This window comes from Mus caroli, chromosome 7, assembly GCF_900094665.2.
Source record: "Mus caroli chromosome 7, CAROLI_EIJ_v1.1, whole genome shotgun sequence".
Taxonomy (NCBI): Eukaryota; Metazoa; Chordata; class Mammalia; order Rodentia; family Muridae; genus Mus; species Mus caroli.
Genome location: NC_034576.1, coordinates 95,733,346 through 95,760,039, shown reverse-complemented (window position 1 = coordinate 95,760,039; position 26,694 = coordinate 95,733,346). Strand labels below are relative to the sequence as shown.

The following is a 26,694-nucleotide window of genomic DNA, read 5'->3' as shown; positions in this document are numbered from 1 at the left end:
AAAAAAAAAAAAAAGACTCTCCTGTTCCATACAGACTTTAGGCAGAAGGCCGTTAGCAAGAGGTGGGTACTTGTTCTGTACGTGGCTGGTTAGGAGAGGACAGCTGTGAACATGAGGAAGCAGAAACGTGAGGGGGGTCCTGACGGGGGTGGGAGTGGGGCGCTCAGGATGCACACTCGGAGATCCTCAGAGACATAGAACGAGGCCCAGAAAGTAGAGTGGCCAAAACCGCAGTGATTCAGTCATGTCAAAGCTGTTGAGAGGGATGCTTGCCAGGAAACATCAGGGCCTGAGCCTGATTTGAAGAACCTGTATAAATAAGCCAGGCATGGTGACACATGCTTACAATCTCAACACTGGAGAAGGAAAGAGAGGCAGAGGCCAGACCAGCAGACTCGGTGAACTCCAGACCAATGAGAGACTCTCTCACAAACTAAGGTGGAGGAGCTGGAAAGATGGCTCTGCAATTAAGAGCACTTCCTGTTCTTGCAGAGGACTCACTTTGATTCCCAGCACCCACACAGTGGCTCTATCATTAACTATCCCACATGTTGTGCACACAGAGTAATACAAGCAGACACACATACATATAAATAAATAAATAAATAAAAATAAAAGGACATGATTGAGGGAGGCACTGATGGTGACCTCCGACCTCTACAGCCATGTGAGCATATCTCCACACACACACCCACACGCACACACGGCCACAAACAGAGCACAAAATAAACCAATCAATAAATACAAACTTACCTAAAAGAAGTGGCCTTCGATTTGCCATAAAGGCTACTGGGTAATAGAAACAGAAAAGTTCTAGTGAAAGAGTGGGGGATGAGCACAGTGAAGACAGAACGAAGCCAAACCTGTGGGCAACTTAGAAATTTATATCAGAAGTGAGTGCGGAAAGGTAGAGCTGGGGTGGCCAGGGCTATGATATGAATAGGTTCTCAACTAAGAAAAGAATTTTCTGGGCTGGAGAGATGGCTCAGTGGTTAAGAGCACTGACTCTCTACCAGAGATCCTGAGCTCAAATCCCAGCAACCACATAGTGGCTCACAACCATCTGCAATGGGGATCTGATGCCCTCTTCTGGGGTGTCTGAAGACAGCGACGGTGTGCCCACATACATGGAATAAATAAATCTTAAAGAAAAAAAAAAAAAGAGAGAGAGAGAGGAAAAGAGGAATATAGCTACAAATTGCCAAGGCCTTATAGTAAACTTAAAAGTCTGTAATGTCCTCAAGGTTTTTAAAAAAAAAAAAATCCCTAAACTAAACTGGTGTGCAGAAGAGCCGGGTCTGATCTGGTCCCTACTGCATCCTCTTGCAGCCATGCCACCGACTCCAGCACACACAGCGGGCTCCTGGGAAAGATCCCAAGCTCGGGCTCTGAAGATAACCACAACAAAGCGGAAGGGATCTTCAGCTGAGTGAACTGACAGAAACATCCATCCCGCTTCTTGCATCTCTGTGAGCAGGCTCTGTTCTCTATTACAGACCTCTATGACTAAATTTGTTTTCAAATGTCATTGATGTTTGCAATAATATCAGGGGTTCAACTAACTGAGGGACCCTCAGAAGTTGTTGCCCCTTTATGTCCAGCATACGGATGGGAGATAACAGACACAGGAAAATCACATTTCACTGTCAGTAGAAAAGCTGAGGAATTCACTCTCCAGCGCTGAAGAAAGCATCAGAAAGACTTTTAAATGATGGTTTACATTGAACAAGACTAAGATGAAAACGAAAGCACGTGTCGGTGCAGATTTTTCTTTGCTAACTATCTTAGGTTTTCAGTGGCCTCATGCTCTAGGAAGTGGCTTTTCCTAGGCAGCTCTTATCCCTGACCTGCTTGTCACAAGGCAGCATAAGGCCACGCTGCCTAGCTACATCGTTCTCTATCGGACCACTGCCTGTCCCTGGTATTCCTGCTTTCACACAATGATATCTCCCCCCAGAGTCCTCCAGGCCTCTGCTCTGAAACTTTATAAGGCCAGGTCATATGAACCACACAGTTTTAGCTATTGATCATATCAAATCTTTATTTTAATAATTTATTTAATTTTATGTGCATTGGCGTTTTACATATATATATATATATATATATATATATATATATATATATGTCTGTGTGAGGGTGTCGAATCTTGGAATTACAGACTTCCATGTGTGTGCTTGGAATTGAACCTGGGTTCTAGAAAAGCAGTCAGTACTCTTAACTGTGGAGCCATCGCTCTAGCCCCATATCAAATTTTAAAACTACTCTCTTATTCAAGTATCAGAATGGAAGGAAGAGCACTTTAGGAAATCCAAGATGCTTACAGGCCACCAACAGCAGGAGAGGTGGCCTAGCAGTAAATTCAGATGGATTAGGGCTGGAATTTAAACTCTGTCCCTCTTACTAGCAGGAAGGTCCTGAGCAAGTCACTCTCCAAGGCTTGGCTCCTCTATCTAGAAGGTAGAAATAGTATTACCTACCCCAAAGTCTCCTTAGTGATGTGCTTTGGTAAAACATCCACTATGGTACCTGGCTCATAGCAACTGCTCTATAAATACAAATTCCTTGGCTCTAATGATTTTGTAAATGCCAGCTTCTTCAATAAGAAGCTCAGAAAGATAGATCACATTCTCTATATTGTATTAGAGTGTCCATAGTCCCACACACATAGTTCAGCACATCTGTAGGCCCTTAACTAAGCAGTTTGTAATTTGATCTTAAATAAGAACAACAGCTGCAGATTTGTTCTATATCAAACCAGGAAATGCTGGTACCATGTAACTAGGAAGCAAACCTGCTATATTCCTTTCCAAGAATTCTGATTAAAAGTCTGCTTTGCTAACTTCTATTTAGAAGACAGGGTTTTATTCTGGAAACAGGGCACATGCCTTTAATCTGAGCACTTGCAAGGCGGAGGCAGGCAGATCTCTTTGAGTTCAAGGCCAGCCTGGTCTACACAGTAAGACTCTAACCCCTGCCCAACATGCCCTAAAAGACAGGGCTTTTGATTTTTACTGAGGTATTTTGTTGTTGTTATTGTTGTTGTTGTTTCTCTCTGTATTTTTGCATTTTCATAAATATGCTTTATTTTATAATTTTAAAATAAGACAGGAAGCTTACCAAAATCAGAAGTGAAATTTAGACTATTACAAAGAATTCTTCCATTTAGCTACACAGATTTTTTTTTAATTATGTGAAAACATTCCCCAGCTGGGTATGAAGTATATCTGTAATCAAAACACTGGAAAGGCTGAGGCAGGAAGTTCATTGAAATTTGACCACAGTCTCGTATACATAGCAAGTCTTAGGCTCTCTTGGGCTGCACAGGGAGACTCTGTCTCAAATTTAAATTTTGAAATTTTCTTCCTTCCCCATACCTTTGTCCCTCCCTTCCTCCCTTTCCTCCTGGTATCTTTCCTTCCCTCATTCAACTAAACCCAGAGCCTTATACATGCTAAACAAGAACTCAATTACTGGTTTATACTCCAGCCCCGAAATTTCTTATAATTAAAAGTTTTGAGGCATTTGCCTCTCATGTTCATGGTCCTGTTTTCAATCTCCAACATAAAAATGAATGATTGAATGAATGAGAAAAATACTCGCAGGTGAATCTGATAGCAATCTGTTTGGGATCACGTTTTCTCCCAATAGACTACTCCTGGAGTCAAGCAAATACAAATTCCAAAACAAACAACATACAAGTGCTCTGATGTCATATGTCTTTAAAGAAACTGCATGACACCATTTCCACAAAACACTATCTCCCAATAAGCAATTTCTAAGTCTGCCTTTCACATGGAGTTGTCAAAGGCAAGAGATCAGAGACATGCCAGTAAATAATAATAATAATGGGAAAGGATACCCAAGCCTAAAGCCTGAAAACTGAATTTGACTCCTCTGTTCCTTAATTCCTACTATTAGCTGAATATTTATTGCACTGGTGGTTCTCTCTTTCATACGGTCTTGGCACAGCCCCATGACAGACTCGATCCTACCTCACTGTGTCACTGTGGAGAGGTGTAGCGGGTTACTCGGCCTCTGTTCTTACTCAGCTGCTCAGCCCAGCACTCCAAGTGGGTTCCACTGGCAGCTCCCTATGCCTTCCCTCCTGAGAGAGATGTCTAACATTTATGAGAACGTACTTTAAGAGACAACAGGCTGTTATCCTTTCATGGTTATGTTTTTCATTTCGCACAGGACCTCACACAGATAACAACTCTAACATTGGGTTTTTTTAAGAATGCATTCAGTGATTTCCAAAACTCTCCTGATGTTTTGTCCAAAGAGAAAAAGCACAGGAACACACCGTGCCTGTCAACGTGGAACAAATGATGTCCTTCTCTATAGGATAGTGGAGTGCAGATACCAACCTTTCTATCACAGGAGAAAGATTAATGCCCGTCTGACAAGAGTTCAGCACATCCCTGCTAGGATGTTTACATTCATGAAACTACCCTTTCCCTCTCCCTCTTCTCCAACCTGCTGCCTGAGTTAAAAAAAAAAAAAAAAATCAGACTTGGACACAGAGAGAATGGTGTTTCATAACAAGCCCACAAAGCAGTTTGCTGTTTAATCTTTACCACAAGGTAGTGCCTTTAAACGATAAGGCCCCTTTGTACACCCGCCTGTCCCACCCTGCAAGCACAATGTTGAATTATACAGTTAAGAAATGTGTGCAGGGAAAGAGGCACTGTAGTGACAAGGCAGAGAAGAATGAGATCAAGTCTCCCTCCACAGGCCAATGGAGCAGACAGGCAGGTGGGCACGCTGCAGGGCTGCAAGCAAAGGGCAGGCAGGCAGGCAGGCAGGCAATCCTGTAAATGAGAGCTGAGCTGAGAAGACTGAGGAGGCAGAAAAGCAAGGACTCCTCACTGTGCCGCAAGAGAGGGATGTGAACCTATGAAGACTCCCCCATGTCCTGAAGAGCTCAGACAGCTTCCCAGGCAAATAAGTACACCAGTGAATAAATAAAATCAGGTCGGTGAGTTGACTAGTATAGGTTGAGGCAAGATTGAAAAGGAAAGTGGGGAGCCAAGTTGGCTCACAGGACTGTGTCTAATTTTGCATATTCCCCAAACTATATAAAAACACAGTAAAGTGTTCTTTTTCTCCCTTCTACTAACGAAACCTTGCAAGTACAGACACAGATGAGAGAAGAGAATGGTGTCAAATCTTGGGAGGTTGGGAAGAGTTGAACTGGGAAATCTGAATCCTGAAACGTTCGCAGGAAAAGTCAAGACTCAGCTGTTTAAACGCCCAAATCCTCATAATGGACAGGACTCAGGCCCTTCTCCTCCCAGGCGGTAGCTAGGATGCCAAGATTAAGAACACATGGCAAAGCTGCTCAAGGACATCCTTCTCCGGCTCCCTCCTCACTGACCAAACTCTGGAGGCCTAGGCACTGGGGAGCATCTAGCCAAGGCTGGAGAGGCAACCAAAGTATCCATAAACTGGCCATGGGAACACCCGAGCAAAGAGAACGCTGTTCCTCTTCTCTACGTTTGACATCCTCAGGATTCCCCACAGTAGGAAGGCAGCATGTCTCAGCCTGGGAGTCCCCAGAGAAGCAGGGTAGGCAGCACACTGCTATAGCTACTTAAGGTACAATGGATAGGCCCTCCAACTCCTCCTCTTGTCTATCAGCACATTGTCGGGTAGACTCTCACTCTGTAAAGAAATGGAAGCAGCCAAGGAGAGCCTAAAGATGCTGACATCAGGGGTCCTCACAAAGAACCCACGGTGATCTCCCTGCAGTTAGATCAGAGCTAGTAATCAGGATCCTATGTTCGGACTTTCTGACCACATTTTTTGAAAGCTTTATTGAAATGTAATTCATGTACCACACAATTGATCTTTTAAAACATATGATCCAACATTTTAAAAGTATATCACAATCAATGTTAGAACACTTTCATCTCCCCGTAAGAAACCCTATCCCCATTTGCAGTCACTTTGCATTCTCCAGCCTCCAGTTCTGGGCAGTTACTAATCTATTTGCAGTCTCCATCAGTTTGTCTAGTCTAGTCATTTCTTAGAAATGATGTCATATTCTAAGAGGTTTTTACTGAGAGGTTTCTTTCACTTACTATAATGTCAAGATCTTGATACTCCCATGTCCCCAGCCACACACACACACACACACACACACACACTTATTCTGGAGCAACACAGCCAAGAAGTCACATTTCAGACTGACTTCTTAGGAAAAGTACTTGGGGGGAAAAAGCAGATACTACATGGAGAACAAGGAAAGATGCCGCTAATATTCTCATTAAAATAATTAAATAAGTCAGGTGGAGGTGGTGCAAGCCTTCCCAACACTCAGGAAGCAGAGGCAGCAGATCTCTGTGAGTTTGAGGCTAGCCTAGTCTACCTAACTAGTTCCAAGACAGCTAGAGCTACACAGAGAAACCCTATCTCAAAAAACTATAATAATTATTATTACTATTAATAAATAAATCAAATGGCTTAAGAGATGTCTGGAGAGATGGCTTAGGAGCTAAGAGTGCTTGCTGCTCTTATAGAGGACCTGAGTTTGGTTCCCAATAGGAAGACAGTGGCCCATAGCTACCTCTAACTTTAGTTTTGAGGGATCCAATGCCCTCTTCTGGCTGCTGGGGGGTACCAGTCACACACAGGTGCACATACATACATGCAAAACACTCATACACAAGAAAAATTTAAAAACCTTGCAACCACGAAATAAACAAAACAGTTTAAGAGAAAATACTGTAAGAATAAAAAGACTCCTTAGAAAATGTCAACAAAACCACAGAAAGTTTTTTAACACAATAGAAGGTTTAGAAAATAAACATGATGAAATGCATAAAACAAAATCAAAGGAAAGATGTGGGAGATAGGAGAGAGAAGCTATGAACATTCTGGTAGACTGGTCCAAGGGGCCTGGAGTTGAATAAAATAAACTCCCATGAAAGAGAGAAGAGAAAAATGAAAGAAATATCCTAACAATGTAATTCAACAAAACATCAAAGAACTAAAGGATTCTGATTGTCGTGTTGAAATGATTCAGTTCACCAACCACTGTAAAGATTTTATGAAATTTCAGGAAACGGCAGATGAAGAAAAGATTCCTTCCATAAGCTGTCATTCAGGGGAAAAGCAAATAGGCTCCATGCGAAGGCTGAGAAACTAGAACCCTTCTCCTGACTTCCTTCGCCACAGCAGCAAGATGACAATGGGGCGAGCAATACCTTTAAAAGGCAAAAGAAAACCACTTCCACACAGGCTGCAACGTCTAGGTGTGACGGTTCGTCCTCACTGTCAAGCGACCCTGTTTAGAATCACCATGGAAACACACTTCTGGGATGTCTATACGGGTGTTTCCAACAAGGTTTAACCAAAGACAAAAGACAGACCCTGAATGTGGGCAACACCATCTAGTGAGCTGGGATTCCAGACAGAATAAAAGGAAGCTAACAGAACACCAACATTGGTTTCTCTGGACTTTCTGACTGCTGACACTGCTCAGCTGCCCGAGGCTTCTTTCACTATGACTTCCCTGCAGAGAGAGATTGTACCCTCCGATGGTAAGCCACAATAAATCCTTCCTACCTTAAGTTACCTTTGTTGGGTATTTTATCACAGCAACTGGAGAAGTAAGTAATGTGCTAGGCAAAAGATAAATCAAGTCTAAAAGCACTTTTCAAGCACAAGGAATTATAGGAATTCATATTCCATTCATTTTCTTAAAAGATGCTCCCAGGGGATGCTTTTCATCAAGTGATAGACAAGAAACAGGTCTCCAGGGCAGGAGCCCCCGCCCCCCGCCCCGCTATGACTGCCACACACAGAAGCCAATCAGGTTGGAAAGCACTCAGGGTACAGGCACGTTGAAGGTGGTCACTACCAGCCACTCCACTGGCAGTAAGTCCTTTCTTGTGTCACGGTTCCATTTTATATGTCTGATTACTAAACTTCAAATGCAAAAGGAGACCCTTCTTACACCCACTATGTAGGCTCAAAAACTGTCAAGTAGTTGGCACACTAACTTAATCGATCACATACCTTTGCTTAAAACGTTCTTTAATTCTACTTCACAGCACCTGATGGACCTCTCTCCAAGTCCATTATTATATCACCTCTCCTTCAAAATACTATTATCACTCCTAAAAATACCACTAACTCATAGTTATCACCTAACAATCTGTGACAAAATTTCCCCAAAATCTTTTTTTAATGCCTTCTTAAAAATAGAATTATATGTTATGAGCTGAACTGTGTTGCAATCCCCCAAATTCTTACTGAAGCACTAACCTACTCCCAAGCCCTCAGAATGTAGCTATAATTGGGGTCAGGGCTTTTTAAAGAAGTAAGGAAGTTAAAGCGGCCTCAATCTGATTGGGATCTTTACAGAAGAGGAGACTAGGACACAGAAACAGGGCCATTCCAGAAAGGGTATACCAAAAAGAAAAAAACAGCCTTTGGAGGAAACTAATTAGTATTCACGCACCTTCACAGTGGTCTCCCTACTTACAGAATTGAGAGAAAAGTTTTTGTTTAAGCCACCCAAGCCTGTGGTGTTCTGTTATGGCAGTCCTAGCAAGTGAATTCACACTGTATCCCAAACCATATAAAGATTCACATACTCCTGTCAGCTATATTCTTTCTTTTAGATGGGTCTGACTGTACTACCACAGTCAGTACAGACTGTACTATACCTCAGCTCAAGCGGTCTTTCTGCCTCAGCCTCCCAAATGCCTGGAGCTACAGGTGTGCACTACTGAGTCCAGCTCTGGTTATAATTCTTAAGTCATTACTCTTTCTTTTTTTTTTTTTTTAATGTCATTAACTTGTTTCAGAAGCCAAGCCAGTTATCCCATACCATGTCCTACATTCTAAACTTATGTGTGTGCTTGCTCAACCTGTCCTCTTCCCCCTTGTCTCCAGGAAATCTGAGCCCTGATGCTTGACTGGTTTTAGGGTCCACTGTGAGGTCAGGGTAGTCGCTGGGTACTACTGCATCCTTACCTTAACCTGACAAAGAATGCAAGAATGCATGTGGGCGGGGGGAGCAGGTTGCTCTCTGCTCTTGACTTGAGAGTTAGCTGTGCACCTACTCTTCCATGCCTGTTTGGGTTTAGGGATGGCTCTCACTTCAATGTATAGGAGTTTGACTCTGAGCTACTCCTAAGAGCTGAAGGAAAGTCAGGGAAACTAGAAACAAGAGAGCAGTCCACTCTGTGACCAGGTTATAACTCTTGGATACCCGGCAGTGCACAGCCTGGTGTCCCTCACACTTATTCTCCATGTTTCCTACTTTCTCCTTAGAACCTTCCACAGTGCCCAGGAGCTAAGACCAGACTGACGCAGGGTTACCCCCTTTAGGTTTGTGCTTGCTTCTGTTCAAACAAACAAACAAACAAACAGAACAACAAGAAAACCCAGCATATTGTAAATAATACAACCATGCCTGGTTAAACCACCAAGAAAAGGAAGGGAATGAGAACCACAGAGCCAGGAGAGTCACTGTAAACACTGTTTCTAGGGAATCAATGATTTCCATCTAATTAACTGAACGACGGATACTTCATTTTCATTTTAATCTTAGAGCTTAAAAGCGCTCCTTAGTCTTGTGTTATGTTTCAGGTTACCTTGATTTTCTTGTGAACCATCCACCGAAACTAAAACGCAGGGTTAAAGATAAAGTTACAATGAGAATGCCTAGAACTGCAGTTTACGGGAATGAGCCCCCCTCAGGGATGCTCTTTTGAGGGTATCATTGGGGGATATTTATTCCCAAGATCAATTAAAATGGCTTTCTCAAAATCTATCCATCAAGAATGATTAAAGAAAAATCCTTTCCTTCCACCAAGTTACCTAGTGATGAACTATCTGACATCTTAAACTTCTTCCTGGGAAACCCAATAATATGGCTTCATATGTTTTTCCAGTAAGAAGACTTCCATCTTGCCCCAGGGAATTCATTTGCCTCAAATTCATAAATGGCATAAAGCTGGGAGGGAGGCTTCAGATGACAGAACTGGGATACGGCTTGGCAAGCTGAAGTGACAGGTCAAATCTAGCCCGATTTATAATAACGTCTGTGGTGGTTGAGAATATAGGATTTGCCAAGAGCTTTACATAATTTGTCTCCTTTAATCCTCAGAAGCACACTAGCAAGTCCAGGCTGGGACCCTAACTGGTACAAGGTCACGGAGCAAGTTAACCACAGAATCACAGGTCACCCAGCTCTCCAGGTGTGGGGTTCCCTCCCAAGCGAGATACCGTCAGCACCCAGAAACTAACATTTAAAAAAGTCTGACACCCTCAGAGAACTGGCCCAAACCCTGACCCAGACCCTTTTGGGCACACAAAGGTATTAACACCTTCAAAGAAATATCAGGTAGAACTGATTCCATTAACATTAACGGAGATCTCCGTTTGCCCTCAAGAGCTAACTGCAACCCACCCATCCCCAGCTTGGCCGTGTCTGCTGTCTTGTATGTATCTGGGACTCAGCAAACTCAAACTTTACAGTTTAGGGATCCCCCTCCGCAGACCCCCTCTGCCAGGCTGTCTCCCACCTTTTATTCTCTCCTCCTCCTCCTCCTCCTCCTCGGGGTCACTGGTATTTGATGGGGGTGAAGCTGAGAGAGCGGCACGCACAGCTACAGCACAGTCATATCCAATGGAGCAATCTCCAAAGACAGCCCAAGAATTTTAATGAAAACCAGAAAACCCCTGGCTGCAAGGCAGGACTGCAGTCCAAGCCCGAATGCCCCTCCTTCTGCAGCTAAAAATCCCTGAGCCAGCTTCCTCCCAGAGTGCAGAGGGGGGAAAAATCCTTTCTGCATTCAGTACCGCCTTTCACAGCAACTGCTTTCTGGGATTATTTAGGTTAGAGCAAGGCACATGCTGACTGCAACAGGACCCAGGACCCTGCGGAGCACGGGGTGTGGCTGCAGCAGATCTGTGCCAACAGATTATGAAACAGTCGTCTTTCTTCTCTTTAAAGGCTCCTCTTTCCTTCTGCCAAAGCTGCCTGCCTGCCCACAGCTGCATACAAAGCTAGTGGAGAATCTTAACAAGCTTAAAGGGAAGGGACCAGATTTCACAAACTCGAGAAGCAGAGGGAAAGGCAGTATGCATCGGAAACACTTGCCGCCTGCAGTGATGCTGATCTCAAGCTAGCCCCCATCTCTATGCAGATGGGAACTGTGAACTTGGTGTGATGGAAAAGAATACCAACGCAGAGAGGTTGGTTAACTTTTTCAGGGTACCAAGACGAAACTTTAGCTCAGTATAGCACATCGCAAACACAAACTCCAGGACTTGGGATGGGGATGCAACCTGCTGGTGGACTCCTTACCTAGGATGCAGGAAACCCTGGGCTGGATCCTTAACACCACATAACCCAGGCATGGTGACAAATGCCTGTAATCCTAGCACTTGGGGAGAGGCAAGAAAGCAGTGGTTCAAGGTGAATTTGAGGCCAGCCTATTAACATGAGTCCCAGGAGACAGAGAGAACGACCACAAACTAAAGCCTGAATGTTGGCTCACATCTGTAGTCTCAACATTGGAAAGCTGGGGAAGGAAGACTGCTGTGAGCCTGCTTCCATACCAGACAGAGCCACAGAGTGAGCCTCCCTATACCCCCCACACCCCACCCCTGTCTTAAAAGAAAACAAAAGCTCTTAGAGCCTGTGAGGCCCTGGGTTGAATCCTCAGCACTGAGGTGAAAAAGAATCAAGCTAAACACCTTGGACTACCTCCCCTAATAGAAAGAAGAGGGAGAGAGACGAGAATGCTCACTAGCTGTACACTGGCTATGTGCCTGGCACTAAGCTAAGCTATTCGATGACATTCTATCATGTAATCGTTGGAACAATTAGATAGGATAGGAGTCACTTTTATCCCCATTTTACTATGAACAAACTATGGCTTTGATGTTAACCAGCACCAGGATTTTAACCCTAGGCTATCTAATTTCCACCTTAAAGCTCCTGCAGCCTACACAAGGAAATAGCTTAGGCCATCAGGCCAAGCAAGCAAGTCTCACAGAGCTTGCTCCTTCCCAGTACATTCTAAGCTTACCTTCAGTCCCCCCTGGTACCCTGCAGAATCAGAACCACTGGCCCTGGGAAGTCTGATCACTAAGCCCCTTCCTTCTCAAGCACGTGGACTCTGCTGACTCTGCATGTGGGGAAGAGGGGGCTGCCACCCTTAGCCAGAGACCCCCATGTGTGAGAGACCGGCAGCTCCTTCCTGCACACTACCTCATCAATCCACACAACCCTACAGCAGCCTCCACCCAACCACACACAGGCTCATTTCGTATTCTTAACAGGAGACCATGTGCCTCTACCTAGAGCAACTGTGATTTCCCAAAGGAAGGGACTGTCTAGACAGAGCATCCCAATCCATCTTGACAAGACAGGAGCTACGTGTTGCCAGGTTTGCTCACATAGCTCTCAGGAACTGTGTTCTGTGCCCCAAGGAAAGCTCTGTGCTTGACACTCCTAGGTGATCATGCTGAGCCCCACCCAGTCTGACAGCTCATACACTGAGTGGGAACCATTTTCCAAGCCAGGCAAGTGTCTCTTGAGAAGGGCGTATCACAGGAACATGACACCCTCACTTATGGGTTGAGCACATACAGGCACAACAGCCAGTTTCAGGAAGCAGGCTGCAACTTGAAGGAACTCTTCCATGCACAGACAATGAGGCTTCATGGTGGCTCTGAGGCAGACTAAGCACTCATATGCCAGGCAGCTGTGTCTTAACCTGGAGAATATTCTATGAGGCAGACAGGATTGCTAGTGGGCAGAGACAGCAATGAAGCTCAGAGAAGTCATATAATTTGCCTAAAGTCACACAGGAAGGGTTAAAGATCATGTTCAAATCTGACTTGGTGTTTGTTTGTTTGTTTTTTAGTCTGTTTATTTGATTGGTTTTGGGGTTTTGTTTTGTTTTTCGATTATTGGTTTTTTGATTTTTGGGTGCACACACACTTACTTTGTTTGTGAGACTATGCTGGCCAAGAACTTGTTATGTAACTGACACTAGCCTTGAACTAATGATTCTCCTCTCTCTACCTCCCAAGAACTGGGATTACAGGAATACCGCACCACACTCAGCCTCTGTTATATAATTCAAGCTGGCCTTGAACTCAGGACCTTCTTGCCTCAGTTTCCTGCATGCTGGGATTCCAGACAAGCACTACCACGCCTAGCTTCAGATGTGTTTTAACATGACTTCAACACCCCTGCCTTCTGGCTATGAGATGAGCATGCAGGCCAGCCTCTCTGACAAAGGAGGATTCCAGCTAAGACCTGAAAGAGGAGGAGTCAGCCTCTTAGGAAGTTGGGGGTGGGGGTTGGAGGCGTGTGGGCAGAAGGAACAGGAAGTGCAAGGACTAACAGCAGGAACAAGAAGAGACTGAGCGCAACAGGAAGATGGATGGTTCAGAGGAGGCAGGGCCTTGGGAAACGCAACAAACAGTTTGATTGTATTCTAAGGGCAACGGAAAACAAAAAAACAAATTTAATAGGGGAAATGATGTGACTCAGTTCATGTTTTAAAGAGATAATACTGACAGAGGAGCCCATTCAGCCAAGCCCTTACTTTGCGATAACAAGGACCCGAATCTCATCCATAAAATTGGGGGGGGGGGGGGGGAACCCTGACGATTGTGCTATTATAAAAGCATTCTTGTGTATGCTGACCTTACAAATAAATTAAAAAGATATTAGGGCCGGTGAGATGGCTCTGCAGGTGAAAGCACTCATCACTAAGCCTGATAGCCTGACTCCCATCCCCAGAGAACAATGACCCCATCCACAATGGAGCATGCACACACACATACAAATATAGATACCAAAATAAATAGATGTAATGAAAAAAGTTAAAGACTTATTTTAAAGGAATATTCAAAAATTCTGGCTGCTGTGTGGAGGAAAGACTACACAAAAGAGGCAGGAGTTGGAACAAGGAGAGAAAGGGTCTGGGCCACAGTGAGGGCAGTAGAGATGGATTTTACATTTGCAAATGTGTAAGACTGAAAACACTTGCTGGTGGTGTGTATGAGAATGCTGCCAGATACAAACTCTGAGGTCTCTAGCTTGAACTGGGTAAACGGCGGTAACTTCCGTGCCACTGGACAAATGCAGCTCAGCTGCTGGGCATGGTGCTGCATTCCTTCAATTCTAGCACCCAGAAGGCAGAGGCAGGCAGAGCTCTAAGAGTTCAAAGCCAGTCTGGTCTACATAGAGTTCCAGGCCAGCACAAGGCTACATAGTGAGACCCTATCTCAATAAACAAACAGACCAGAGGTATAGAGACGGCCCAGTGGGTAATTTATTTGTCACACATGTATGGAAACCTTAGTTAGGATTCCAAGAACCCGTGTCAAGTATCATACATCTGTAACTCCAGTGTTCCTATGGTAGGACAGATGGTGGAGAAGCTCAGCTAGCTTGGCATCCACAGCAGTGCACAGAGACCCTGTCTCAAAAAGGTGAAGGGGAAGGATCAGTACCTAAGGTTGTTCTTTTACTCACACAGACACACACACAGTGGCAAATGTACATGTATACACATGAGCATGCACACATACACACATACATACAGCCCAATACATACTACATATACACATGCCCATATACGACATACACAAAGTCAAACAGATTAAAAAAAAGTACACAGCTATCTCCATGGTGACACTGAGTCTTCACTTCCAAAAGCAGGACACACCAGGCAGGAACAGACCATAATCCTTTCCACCCAGCCCTGGCCCCTTCCTTTATTACTGAAGACAACTACTATTGCCGCTGAAGAGCAAAGGGAACAGTTACAGTTATAGTAAGAGGATAGATAGATAGATAGATAGATAGATAGATAGATAGATAGACAAACAGACAATAGTTTTATTATTTTATGCATATAAGTGTTTTGCCTGCACGTATTTATGTGCACCTCATGCATGCCTGGTGCCCAAGGAGGTCAGGCAAGGGCATTGGATGAGATCTCCTGAGACTGGAGTTTCAAACAGCTATGAGCTGCTATGTGGTGCTGAGAATCGAACCAGAGTCCTCTGCAAGAGCAACAAATACACTTAACTGCTAAGCCAACTCTCCAAACCCAATTGAGACAGTTATACAGAAGATTAGTTAATAATTAAGGAATGTTTAAAGGTAGGTGTTAATAGGAAACAATCAATGAGGGAGATTTTCTTATTCATATAGTCAAAAAAATCATCAAGGGTTGAATGAGATATAAGAAGAAACATGGGCAGTTCATCAAGCTATTCTGTATTTAAGAAGAAATGTTCCCCCGTTTCTCTATCTTGAGGGATTTTTCCAAATGCCTACAAATGATAGAGTATTCCACACTCCATCTCTGCCTTTAAGTCCCTGGAGAGTCTTGACAATGGAATATAAATCTGCCCTGCCTCCAACAGCCTAATAAAGCTTCCTTTATTTAATGTGGGTTGTCCTTAAGTGATACGAAATAAATATTAACCAATCCAGGGGTTTAAGTTCAAAGGATTCAGAGCTATGAACTCAAATCCAAGGACCGTGGCCATATAGAGAACCTCTGCTTAATAAGGAAAGCCAAACAAAGTCTGTGTCATCCTTCACATAAAAAACAGTAATCTGGATAGGTGGTTATTTTTAGAAAAGTATCTGTAAATCTATTTTAAGGCTTTGGGTTAGATGGAGATTAACACACAGATCTGCAACTGGCCGAGAGAGAGAGAGAGAGAGAGAGAGAGAGAGAGAGAGAGAGAGAGAGAGAGAGACTGCAGGATGTTCAATTCTCAATGGCACATATACTGCTCCCACTTCTCCTAAGGCTCAGGGATGATTTTGGAAGAGGGAGCAGAAAAACTGGCTGGTTTTCTGTCAAATTGACACAAGCTAGAGTCATCAGGGAAGGAGGAGCCTCAGTTGAGGAAATGCCTCCAAGAGATCCAACTGTAGGGCATTTTCTCATTTAGTGATTAGCAGGGGAGGGGTGGGGCAGCACACTGTAGGCTGTGTCATCCCCGGGCTACCGCCCCAGGATCTATAAGAAAGCAGGCAGGCTGAGCCAGTCACATGGCTGAGCAAGTCAGTAAGCAGCATCCCTCCATTGACCCTGCCTTGTTTGAGTTCCTGCTCTGACTTCCTTCATGATAAACAGCAATATGGAAGTGTAAGCTAAATAAAAATTCCTCCCAACTTAGTTTTTGTTCATGGTGTTTCGTTGCAGCAATAGAAACTCCAACTAAGACAAGGTGGACGACTACAAGCAATCAATAGCAAGGTAACTGCACATATGAACTCACAGTAGCTGCAATAGCATGCAGAAAACATGTACAAACCCAAGCCAGACCAGATCCTAGCATGGAGGGAGGAGTTGAGCACAAAGGAGCTACTGGCAATTTTTAGCTTCCAGCAGAGGGAAAGTGTGGTGATGTAAATAGAAATGCCCCCCATAGGCACATATATTTGAATAGCTGATCATTAGGGAGTGGCACTACTTGACAGGGATTAGGAGTGTGACCTTGTTGGAGGAAGTGTGCCACAGGAGGAGGGCTTCAGGGTAAGCCCAAGATCTTTCCCTTCCTGCTGCCTGCTGCCAATCCAGATAGAGAACTCTCCAATACTTCTTCAGGCACCATGTCTGCCTGGGTTCCACCATGCTCCCTGTCATGATGCCAATGAACTAAACCTCTGAATGTAAGCAAGCCCCAGTTAAATGCTTTCTTTTATAAACGTTGCCATGTTCATGGTGTCTCTTCACAACAACAGAACACTAAGAAAAAGAATCAATTTTCTCTAAGAGCATAGCCGCTGGTACTTCAACCATATTCCAGCAGAAGGCCACACATTCAAGAATACCTGGGTACCACAAATCAGTCTTGTTAAAAAGACACACAAAGTAGAATGGATGAGGTAGTGGGGATAGATATGAACAAAACACATTGTAAGAAATTCTCAACGAACTAGTAAACATGTTTTAACTATATATTACCATTTATATATTTTAGTACATGAAAATAGGTATTACCATTGTCAGGTGAGTAAAGTGTCTTAGTTAGGGTTTTACTGGCATCAAGAGACACCATAACCAAGGCAACTCTTATCAAGGAAGACATTTAATTAGGGCTGGCTTACAGTTTCAGAGATCAGTCCATTATTATCATGGCGGGAAGCATGGCAGCACGCAGGCAGACATGGTGCTGGACAGTTGTATATCTTGATTCAAAGGCAGCAGCAAGAGACACTTTCCCAGGCAGCCAGGAGAAGGTTCTCTTCACACTTGAGTGGAGCATGGGCACTAGGAGCCCTCAAAGTCCTCCTACACAATGACACACTTCCTCCAACAAGGCCACAGCTCCTAAGAGTGCCACTTGCCTATGGGTCAAGCTGCCAAGGACCAGCCTCAGCCTGGAGAGGGGTTCCTTGGAGAGAGAGAGAGTGGTGTTTGGGGGCAGCAAAAACAAATGACTCGAAGTCAGATCATGGGTCCAAGTTGGTCGGTTGCTCTGTCTCTGTCTCTGTCTCTCTCTCTCTCTCTGCCTCTGTGTGTGTGTGTGTGTGTGTGTGTGTGTGTGTTCTCCTCTGCTCTGCTCTGCTCTGCTCTGCTCTGCTCTGCTCTGCTCTGCTCTGCTCTGCTCTGCTCTGCTCTGCTCTGCTCTGCTCTGCTCTAGACAGCTTTTTCTTGCAATTCTAAAAACTGTTTAGACAGCTCTTTGCTAGTAAAAATTCTAAAAGGTTCTCTGGATAGCTCATGGGTTTTCTGACAATAGTCAGAAAAGCTGCTATAGAAAAAAAAATTCTTGGATCTTCCAACCAAGTCAGAATTGCTGTTAGAAAAATTCTAACCGTAATTCTGACCCAGTCAGAATCCTGTTAGAAAACATTCCTGAAGAGCTACAAAATTTTCTAAAAGAGCTGTGCTTGCTCTCCATGGATTTTCCAACTAAAATCAGAAATCCTATTAGAAAAAAATTCTTAAAAAGCTGTTTTCACTCTCCAGAGATATCCAGACAGCTCAGCTCTCGCTCAAGAAAAATTCTAAAAAACTGCTACCACTTTCTTGCTCGCTCATCTCATGCAGACCAAAAGCCCTGTTTTTTATTTACAGATCAGGTATTTACTCCAGGTTCCCTTTTGACTATCCTAAGAATCAGCATCCTGTAATCCCAGCCCCCTAATCCTTAGGAGACAGCAAGCACACATTTTCTTTTAATATTGCAAAAGAATTCAGAGATCTGTCTGTCTCTGTTAAAGCACAGCCTGTAAACTACCTTGGAGGGACCCCATCCTGAAATTACCAAATCTACCATACCTGGGCCTGAACTGGCTGTGTCCCAGGCTGACCTTGAACTCAGGAATCTGACTGCCTTTGTATCTTTCTGACAAGCTGGATCTTAGTGTAGCTGCCTCTTTTCCTTTAGACCTGTGAAGCTCCTTAAACAATTCATATTGCATCCTTATATTTTTGCATATTTAAGAGATTATATATTTTTGAACCCATGTCTTTAGAGTTCTTTTTCCACAGCCTTAAGGGCTGTTGTGAATGCTCAGCATCTACCATTTTGCTGAGACATTAGCCACACCTTTGCCTCCCAGACTCATACAGTGTCTAAGATTATCATGGAGTCATTAACATTAACAGGGAGGACGTTCCTCAGAGGAACATAAAAATATGTACAATATTATACAAACAAGCCTTATGCCCATGGCAGCCAGGGACACTCATGGCTAGCCCTGTCCCAGAGGCAGGAACCATGTCACCAAGGGCATACAGAACATATTCAACCCATCACATAAAGCATTCAAATTTTATAAGTAGGAGAAAGGAAGGCATTGCAAAATCCTGTGCATTTAATGAGCTGGTTGCACCTATTTGTCAGAACTAAATCAATTATGTTGCAAGGGTATTTGTTTTAGGCCTTATTTGGCATGGGGTAAAAATCCATGTCTCATTTCTCTTGCAGAATTCCTTAGTTCTCTGGCCCACAAACCCCAGGATGCCTCAGAATATAGTTCGAAATCACATCTTTTAAATGGATATGCAAAGAGGTAAACCTCCCACCCACGCACAGAGAACCTCCCAGCTGCCCACACAAACTTCATCAGGTTCCGAGGCACCAGCCAGGCTGTCACGCCTTCACGGAACCTTTGATGCTCAGTAGAGCTCACTGTGCACACACTCTCTCTCTATTGTAAATGTTCAGAAAGCATGGGGCAGAGCAGTGCAGGTTTGTCATCCTAACACTCCAGACACCCAGGCAGGAAGCCAGCCAGTTTGAGGCTAGCCTCGTCCACAGAGTGAGATCTTATCAAAATAAATCTACAAGTAAGTAAGTAAGTATCAGGAACATGGTAAAAACAGCGGCGGAGTCATCCATCAGCCTTGCTGGCCCATGTCTCCATGCTCACGTTTCTGCCTCATGAAAAGACTAGACACCACAAGACTTGGACATGGGGCTGGCTCAGCCACTGAGTCCTTATCTCCTTGTTACAAGGATTAGCAACCACTGAAAGAAATATAGACTAGCTAGCCCACTTAGCTATACATGGCTGGGTAAACTGTACACTGATGGACAGAGGGGCCATGGTCCCTGCCCACAGGGTCCCACAGACTAACAGAGAAGGTGAAGCAGAGTACACACAAACACTTAGCCAAGCTGGAGGGCATGATTCTAAGCACAGACTGCCCTTGGGCTGAGTGTGAATCCTGACTCTACCACTAACCAAGTAGGATTATCTTTGGCAATTTTTACTTAACCTCTCCAGATTTAACTTCCTCAGCTACTATACAGGAAGGGAAATCACACCAATCACATTGAGCTACTGTTAGAATTTAAATAGATAATGTGTATTACTCTGCAAGCCACAATGAACTTTAGATAAGTCTACAATTCTTAATTATATACGATTCTCACCCTGGAACTCTTCAAAATGAGGTACACAGCATCCCAGCCCTGTGCTCTTTATCTGTGACATGAGAGAAGACAGTTTAGTGATCCCCAAATTCCGTCAATGTTTACAACATTAGAAGATGATCTCGCTTGCAGGGTTGCACATCTCAATGTCACTGCTCAAATAAACTAGTGCTAAGAAGCAACTGTCAAATGAACAGTTATGGGGGAGGGGGACTGGCTGAACCATTTTTCATCTTAGTTCCTTAGCCTCATTATCTACACCTGCATAGATGACGTGCCCCCAAAGAAAGCAGCAGCTGGAGGGGAAGCTAAGCATCTGTTCTCTTCCTTGGGGTTGAGGAGTGGCTCCTCAAACCTAAGTGTGGGAGGAAGGGAAAGGATGCAGGCAGGAGCGCTGTCGGGCGCATCACCACTCGTTACTCCTCTGTGCAGGCCCCTTTCCACTTTGTCTTCTTATCCACATGCAATACCAGCGACACTGATCCACAGATGAGATTTTGTTATACATGATTTGCATCCTCAACCCTAAATAGAGTACTTGGATATGGGCTAGACACAACTTGCTTTACCAACTAGGAGTCACAGCACAGGTGACTTTATGATATGTCACCAACCCCACTCTGTTAGTCATTAACTCTGTGACACTGGGGAAGGAGGAGGCCAGGATATTCTTCTTACTCATGGTAAGATGAGAGAAATCTATTAGATCAGGGCTCAAACTGTTCCTTGCACACCTAGCTTGGAATGACAGCTTACAGCTGCTAGAAATTAGAAAGATACCATACACATTGGCTACCATATGCGGTCCCCAATGACCATTATATTTCATTTCTGGCTTTTTGCAGAATATGCCAGCTGAGCCCTGGATTCCACCACCTAAGTTTCCTTAATACCCAGCACTCTGATTGAACCCGATTTCCTCACATCCCGATCTGACTCCGGCCTTCTACACAGAGTAGGGACAAAACCAGAAACACAACAGAGTTTCAGCTGCTATTTGTTTCATTGGCTAAATAGTCTCTGCGGCAACAGCCTCAAGAATGAAATCCTTCCCCCAGTAAGTTGGGTCCATGTGTACCAAAAGATTCCCTGACAAATGCCTTCAGGGAGTCCACAATGAGAAGAACAAACCCATAGAGCTATTGATAACACAGACAACAATAAGGACCCAGACAACCAGGACCAAGAATCACGTTGTTCCGTTAAATAAAAAATGTACACAAGCATCCCAGTAATGACCCACCTCGGGCAAATTATAAAGCTCCCAAGGGCACAGATCATCTGAACACATCATCCTAACAGCCATAGACCACAGTGAATAAATGCTGTCTACCACAAAGCACATAAAGTAACTCAGCTCCCAACATTCTGTTTCTATTTCCCCCTGTTGGTGTTAAGAATATAGAATACCAAAACAAGGAATTCAACCATTTATGTCAGGGCAGCGAGCCAAGGAAAGCCTAGGATATATGATCCTATTAACACTAATGGAAGTGTGAACAAGGTAACAGGAAATAAAGCTCCCTGCCCCGACTCTAACTACACACAGTTTTCCAGAATAAACAGCCGGCAATTAGTCTTTTAACGTGCCTCCTCTGCACACTGATAAATCACTGCACAGCATACAATTTTTGCTGAGTTCAAAAAAATAGCTTTACTCTCTTTCTCTTGCTCCTCTTCTACTTGTAAACTTACAAGTTCTGAAAAGGGTAGAGGTGCCTGCCCCGTCAATCAAGCTTCTCTTTCGCTGTCAAATTGCTATTAAGTAATCACAAAGTTGATCTAGAAACACACACACACACACACACACACACACACACACACACACACACACACTTCTGCTCTTTTCTAAAGAAGTTCCTGGTTGGCTGCTCCTTCAGAGGACTGGGGGTTCAATTCTCAACACCCACATGGTGGCTCACAACCATCTGTAACTCCAATTTCAGGAGATCCAAGGTGTTCTGGCTTCTGCAAGCACCAGGCATGTGTGTAGTGCATATACACATAAATTAAAAATGTTTTAAAAATAAGGAATCCCTCTCCCAGGGGACCAGAGATGTCTCTTCTCCCTCAATTGCCCCTGTGTCCAAATGCAAGGTAGATTCACATGCCTTAACCATCTCTCCCCTAACAGCTACCCTTGCTAAGTACCCTGCTCTGGACAAGCTGACCTGAAGGAACTGACAAAATCCTGCCTGTCTCAGTGTTCCTGTCCAGTCTTTTCAGAAGCCTAAAGAGAGAATAATAGAAACTTGGTTTTTGTTTCTGACATATTAGGAAGGCATGTTCTAATATCCAGAACAAAAAGGTCAGATACTGGGCCTCCCTGTGGGTCTCTGATACCTCCACAAAACATTTATTACCAGAGTCTTTTTTGTTTTCTTTGTGGTTTTTCTATAATGGGTCCAACCTCATCAACATCCTAGCTTGAGGGATAAGGATCCCTCAACTGTTTGAGCCCTGGAGCTCTGGCTTTGTGAGGCTTTATCACTGATCCCTGATCTCATCCCAAATAGCCTCACCCACACACTCTCCAAAGTGCATTCCCCGAGGCTGGGACACAGCACGCAGGAGTTCTGCACATGGCCCTTCTTGGCTGCATCTCCTTTCTGCCTGCTGGAGCATGTGATCTACAGAACTCATTGGGGCCAGAAAAAAAAATGTCTCTCAGCTAAAAAGAATCTTGTGTGTGTGTGTGTGTTTATGTTCACGGTTGTGTGCACATGAGTTTACGTATGTATTTGTATACATGTGTGCCAGATGTTGCTATTGGGTGTCTTCCTCGATTGTTTTTTCCGGCTTACTTTTTTTTTTTTTTAGAATTAATTTTTTTTATTAGGTATTTTCCTCATTTACATTTCCAATGCTATCCAAAAAGTCCCAATACACTCCCCCCCCACTCCCCTACCCACCCACTCCCACTTTTTGGCCCTGGCATTCCCCTGTACTGGGGCATATAAAGTTGGCAAGTCCAATGGGCCTCTCTTTCCAGTGATGGCCGACTAGGCCATCTTTTGATACATATGCAGCTAGAGTCAAGAGCTCTGGGGTACTGGTTAGTTCATAATGTTGTTCCACCTATAGGGTTGCAGANCCCTTTAGCTCCTTGGGTACTTTCTCTAGCTCCTCCATTGGGGGAACTGGGATCCATCCAATAGCTGACTGTGAGCATCCACTTCTGTGAGACAGCTATATCTGAGTTCTTTCAGCAAAATCTTGCTAGTGTATGCAATGGTGTCAGCGTTTGGAAACTGATTATGGGATGGATCCCTGGATATGGCAGTCTTTAGATGGTCCAACCTTTCATCACAGCTCCAAACTTTATCTCTGTAACTTTTTCCATGGGTGTTTTGTTCAGCTTACTTTTAAGACAGAGTCTGTGCTAGATAGTTTTGTATCAACCTGACACAAGCTAAAGTCATCTGAGAGAAGGGGACCTCAATTATGAAAATGCCTCCATAACAATCATAAGACAGGCCTATATAGTATTTTACTTATTTGTTTGCTTATTCACTTTATATCCCAATATCAGCCCCCTCTCCTCCCAGTCCCTCCTCACGCAGATCCTCCTCTCATTCCCCTTCCCTCCTCTATGAGAAGGGAGAGCCCCGCTCTGGGTATCACCTCTAGCACTCGCCACAGTATTTTCTTAGTGACTGGTATGGGAGGGCCCAGCCCATTGCGGGAGATGCTATCCCTGAGCTGGAGGTCTGGGATTCTATAAGAAAACAGATTAAGAAATGCAGAGGGCACAAACCAGTAAAAAAGAACTCTCCCATGGCCCCTGCATCAGCCCTGCCCTCAGATTCCTGCCCTGTCTGAGTTCCTGTATTGACTTTCTTCAATGGTAGACTATGATGTGAACACATAAGCCAAATAAACCCTTTCCTCCCCAGCTCGCTTTTGGTCAAGGTGCTTCATCACATCACAGAAACCCTAACGAGGACAAAGTCACTCACTGAATCTGGACCACATCGATTAAGCTAGAGCTGCAGGCCTGAAAACCAGTGGATCCTCTTGCCTCTGCCTCCCCAGTGCTCATACCATCTGCACACAGCCAAGCATGGCTGTTGATATGGGAACTGGGTATTTGAACTTGAGGCCTCAGGCCTATTTGGCAAAATACTTAACCAACCTGCAGAAGGAATCCTTTTAAAGGAATTAATTAATGTTTTTTCTTCAAATGGAGACCACTTCCATTATAAGATAAATCTGATTATTCCCTACTTTGCCTCTATAAAAGATTCATTAATGTTTGTACGAAGAAAGAAGGCACACGTGACTCTAGAGCATGGCGTTCAGTAAGAAGTGTGAGGGGATTCACAAGAGCTTTGGAGAACACTACAACCTACTAGTGATTATTATCTATGGAAATAATTCCATATTGACACTCAAAGGAGACTACTGCCTCTTGTCTTTATAAAACACAATCATTTTAAACCAGGCGTGGTGGCGCACGCCTTTAATCGCAGCACTTGGGAGGCAGAGGTAGGTGGATTTCTGAGCTGAAGGCCAGCCTGGTCTACAGAGTGACTTCCAGGACAGCCAGGGCTATACAGAGAAACCCTATCTCGTAAAAAAACAAAAAACAAACAAACAAAAACAACAACAAAGAAACAAAAAAAAGACAGGGGTGGGGGCAAATAGAAAAACTTTAGGTGACGGAAGCAGCCATCCTCAGAAGAGAATGTTGGCCTCCTGGAGTGAGTCTCATGAGAACAAATTGTATAAAAGTTTGAGCAGGATCCCAGTCTCTCTCTGACTTCTGTTCACCATGTGCTCTCTCCCTGACAGCACTCACAACTGTCATCAACCTCTGGATCCTGGGGACAGCTTGTGCCTTGCTCTTGGACTTTCAGGCTCCAAAACTGCAAGCTATATGAAGCTTTGTCTTCATAACTGACCCGCTCACCAAGCTTTTGTTAGAGGAATTAAAATTTAAAAAGAGAGACAGAGAAAGAAAAAGAAAACTAACACTGTAAGACTAAAAAGAGGAGACACATAGGGGTTGGAGACATGCTCAATGGGTAAAAGCACTGGCTGCTCTTCCAGAGGACAGGGACATCATTCCCAAGACTCACAATGTGGCTTACAACCATCTAACTCCAGTTCCAGGGCATCGGACACCATCTTCTGGCCTCCACAGGAACATATGTGATGCACACACAAACATGAAGGGAAAACACCCAGACACATAAAATTTAAAGAAAACATTCTAAAAGAGGAAATGGTAAGGGGAGGGAGGAGAGGCAGCTGAGAGTTAATACACTGTTCTCTGATGCACAAATGTTTTGTAAATAGGTAGATGAATGGAAAAAAATGACGAGCAATGGTCCAGGGGATGGAATTATAGAGCTTTGTTGTAGGATAAATACCATCTGCTTGGAAATTAGGATACATTCCACAGCAGATGACATCTGCACAACAGAAGATGATGTCATAGGTTTGAATGCCACCCTACCTGATTTTGTCTTTCTCAGGTATATACAAAATAGGAGTACATGTTGAAAACCCAGACACTATTGCATATGCCAGAAAGATTTTGCTGGCAGAACCCTGACATAGCTCTCTTTTGTGAGGCTATGCCAGTGCCTGGCAAATACAGAAATGGATGCTCACAGTAATCTATTGGATGGAACACAGGGCCCCTAATGAAGGATCTAGAGAAAGGACCCAAGGAGCTAAAGGGGTCTACAACCCTATAGGAGGAGTAACAACGATATGAGCTAACCAGTACCCTCCCCCCCCCGCCACCCCCCAGAGCTGTGTCTCTAGTTGCATATGTAGCAGAAGATGGCCTAGTCGGCCATCATTGGGAGGAAGGGCCCTTGGTCTTGAGAAGATCATATGCCCCAGTACAGGGGAACACCAGGGCCAGGAAGCGGGAGTGGGTGGGTTGGGGAGCAGGGCAGGGGAGGACATAGGGGACTTTCAGGATAGCGTTTGAAATGTAAATGAAGAAAATATATAATAAAAAAGAAACAAAATCATGGTTTCCATACACTCAGTAAAGTAAACTATTTGGTGTACTTCTTCTGTAAGGGAGGTTGAAAAGGCAACTGTAATATTGTACTGGCTTTTCTACAAGAGTAGAAATAAAGGAAGAAGCTGGACCTCATTCCTGGTTGGCTGTTGTCTTACTTAACTTTCTGTTATTCTCTCTTCTCTAAGAGCAAAATTGGGCTCCCACTAGGTATCCAGATGCTAAATCACTTTGACTTTCTAGACCAACCATTACTCTTAGAGACATTCTACCAAGACCCAATCAGAGTATAGGTCAGGCCTTTGCGCATAACAATAGTGAGATTTAAAGGAACTGGCATGATTGCTTACATTGCACTCAATTTTCTGCACTCCTACAAATAGAGAGCAGAACTCAATAGCTGTGATTCTTGCCACACAATAGAGAAACAAAGACAAGGAACAGAATCTTGACAGTTGGGAGAGCCCAGTGTAATTTAAGTGCCCAACCAACCCACTGTCCCCCACTTCTTAGGTATATAAGACATATTCTTAGCACTCTTTAGTCAGAGACCACACACTGACTGTACTGACTCTCATGAACACAAGAAAGATAACATTCCCACCCCTTGCTCATCAAAACCTTCCATGGGGGGTGTCTTAGTCAGGGTTTCTATTCCTGCACAAACATCATGACCAAGAAGCAAGTTGGGGAGGAAAGGGTTTATTCGGCTTACACTTCCATGTTGTTGTTCATCACCACAGGAAGTCAGGACTGGAACTCAAACAGGTCAGGGAGCAGGAGCTGATGCAGAGGCCATGGAGGGATGTTCT

At 44.1% G+C, this 26,694-nt stretch overlaps 1 protein-coding gene across 4 annotated transcripts in view; it reads right to left on the bottom strand.

Moving 5' to 3' along the window:
• Rab30 (RAB30, member RAS oncogene family) overlaps window positions 1–26,694 on the bottom strand; it is an 88,478-nt gene that overhangs the window by 39,638 nt on the left and 22,146 nt on the right. Inside the window, exon 1 of one of the 4 annotated variants that reach the window (XM_021167803.2) lies at window positions 10,542–11,034. The exons of the other annotated variants lie outside the window; for them this stretch is intronic. The gene's annotated coding sequence lies outside the window, so the exon portion shown is untranslated. Of the gene's footprint in view, window positions 1–10,541; window positions 11,035–26,694 lie in introns of those variants that run through there. 4 annotated transcript variants of the gene reach the window in all.